This window comes from Alligator sinensis, unplaced genomic scaffold (genome assembly GCF_000455745.1).
Source record: "Alligator sinensis unplaced genomic scaffold, ASM45574v1 scaffold1136_1, whole genome shotgun sequence".
NCBI classification, from domain to species: domain Eukaryota; kingdom Metazoa; phylum Chordata; order Crocodylia; family Alligatoridae; genus Alligator; species Alligator sinensis.
This window is the reverse complement of record NW_005843159.1, coordinates 194,536-197,244: the sequence shown is the minus strand read 5'-3', so window position 1 is coordinate 197,244 and position 2,709 is coordinate 194,536. Positions and strand designations below refer to the sequence as shown.

Here is a 2,709-nt window from a genome sequence, read left to right as displayed (position 1 = left end):
GCCCCCCCCCCCCCGCCCCGGGGGCCAAAAGGCTGAGAATTTTGTAAATAGGTGACACACTTGAAAGGGGTTTTTTTGTTTGTTTGTTTTTTACTGTTGATGGGTGGGGAGGCACTATGTGTTGGGGACAGGGCTTTATGTTTTGAGGGGGGTTGGATAGGGTGGGGGTTGAGATGGTAATGTCTTGAGAGTGGTGCTGGAGCAGGATGTGCAGGAGGAGGGGGTTGGGCAGGGCCTCCTGCACCCTGTGCCCTGCGCCCTACTGACAAATGCATGGCTGTCCTGGAGCCTGGACAGTAGGGGGCGGGGCAGAAGGGCCAGCACCATGGCCAGCAGGAGCTTGGTTGTTGCTGGCAGGGACAGGGGAAGAGACGGGGGCTGGAGTAGCCCTGGCATGGGGAAACAGGGTGGGCAAGGAGGGAGCTTCCTTGTGCTGCTCCTGTGCTGGGACCATGGCTTCTGGGCAGGGAAACAGCTGGTCAAGGATCAGAGTTTCCAAGATGGCTGCCAAGTGCTGGTAGCTGGGTCTGACTTCAATATGGCTGCCAAGTTCTGACAGCCATGTAGCCAGAGATTGGCGCTTTCCCCAGTGGCCACAGTGGCACATGGCAGGGCTAGAGGGCTGGGACATGAGGGTGCTTCGTTGTGAAGGCTGCCTGTTGGCTAGATCTGCACTGGAGCACCCTCACCAGCCCCTCCACAGCATGTTGAGCTGGTGGGGAGCAGCCCCAGCCTGGTAGGCTGACCCCTGGGGTCCTGTGGCAGCCAGGGCTTCTCTGACGTGGCTCAGTGTGCTGCAGTCCCAGTAGCACATGCCTCAGCCCTACATCCCTGGTGGTGTTCTAATGAGGGGGATCTCAGGCTCATTAAGGAACCCTGAGGAAGACCTCAGGCCAGAGAAGGGACCTGGTGCCATGCCAAGGCAACAGGGTAAAGCCTGGAGGTGTGAGAGAGACCCTGAGTGAGAGGGGTGATGATTAGAGTGCCCCCATGAGCAGGCAAATGAGGAGGCCCAGTTTGGGGTATAGTGGCCTGGCGAGGGGCCAGGAGTGAAATAGACCAGCAGTTGTAGAATCGCTCAGTCAACTCCTAGGTGAGGGTAGAGGGTAGAGCCCCAACAGACTGCACTAGGGCTGACCAAGGCGTAGAGAGGTAAGCCAAAAGCTGGGTGAAGCTGGGTGGTACAAGTGTTGCCCTGAGAGACAGGGAAGTATGAAAGAGTCTGGGTGAGAACCAGCAGAGTGAATGGGGCCCTGGTGAGAGAGGTGTGGCATGTGAGTGGCTCTCTGGGGCTGTCAAGTAGAAATACAACTGTGTGCCCAATTTGCTCTGGCCATAGGCTGGAGAAGTAACACACACAGATGAACATCTGCGAGGCCTTGGAACCCATGGAGGGGAAGTCAGAGTGGGTATTAAGACCCTTGTCAGCAGGGCGAGTAAGAGGTAGCTTCCCACCTTAGTAACAACTCTAATATTTTTTTCATCAAGGCATGGCAGAAAAGCAAAGTGGGTGGTTACCCCAGGACCAGGGCAGCCAGTGGAGACCCGATGAGGAGGCCACTCTGTTACAGTGTGCATGGAGGACCAAAGCTGATGTAGGAGTACAAGGCCTCTAAGAGATGGCTTTAATCTACCCATAGAGTGCATGGATTCACCAGGACTGGAAATGATGAATGGAGAGGAAATCCCCATTTGCTAAGGAATTGTAGGGGCACCATGTATTTTCACAGCTTCATTTAGAAAACTTTCTCTGTCTCTGTTTGCCTTGAACACCTTTTAAAAAAAAAAGGGGTATTTAAGTGCTTTACTTCCTATTTTCAACCTACTTGTTATGGGGAGAAAAAGAACAAATATAGATTTATTTTATGGACCATGAGAACAATATGCACCTTCTAGACAATGGTTATCGAGTCCTGTTCCTTCATCATGACATCTTATATCTAAGCACAATATTTTAAGAAGGATGATCCTGAAAGGAGGAAGTAGAGATACTGGAGAGTATCCCCAAAGTGAGCAGAAAACATTACCAACATGATGGAATGCAAGCAGTATGATGAAAATAAAGTATGTTTAGTCAGAAGAAAAGTTGATTAAGGAGGGATACAAGGACAATGTTCAGATACTTGAAAGAATATCAAAAGATGGGAGTGAAAATTACTTTTTGTAATCCTATTAACTGGTTATAGTTTCCATTTTGTACCTCCTAAAAAAAGATATTAAGACCTTTTTGTATTAAATGATAACTTTAAGTTATTATGGAATTCAAAGAGGTCCAGACTCAATAGAAATACATTTATTAAAAAAAAGTATGTTTTTTAAACTTTTTAAACAGCTTTAAAATGTTTTAGTTCTCTCTAAAAATAAATTATTAGAGCTGCCAAGATGATCTTAGATAAAATGGTGTTGGGTTGTATAGGAACCCTAAAATACCTGAATAGAAAGCAATGTACAGTACACAATGTTGTATTTTTAACTGGTCAAGCGTGTTGAAAATAATATAAGCATTAAAACAATGGTTTTGTACAATAAATTTTGAATACTGTACTCCTCAAAAATATTTAGCTGCCTGACTAAATGAGTACAATTTGAGTTATGAATCTGGATGCCTTTGAAGACATGAACCTCCTGATCTGGCAGACACTCAGTTGGTTCCAATTACGGAGGTCCTGACTCATGGCCATCTTTTTTTTTTTTTGTATGGCTTCAGCC

The 2,709-nt window shown here is 47.2% G+C and overlaps 1 long non-coding RNA gene across 1 annotated transcript in view; it reads left to right on the top strand.

Annotated features, from left to right (window-relative positions):
* Positions 1-2,127, top strand: part of LOC102384325 — an 18,334-nt gene extending 16,207 nt beyond the window's left edge. Inside the window, exon 4 of the long non-coding RNA XR_325363.3 lies at positions 1,489-2,127. This is a non-coding gene — a long non-coding RNA (uncharacterized LOC102384325). The remainder of the gene's footprint in view (positions 1-1,488) is intronic.
* Positions 2,128-2,709: the final 582 nt, after the last annotated feature.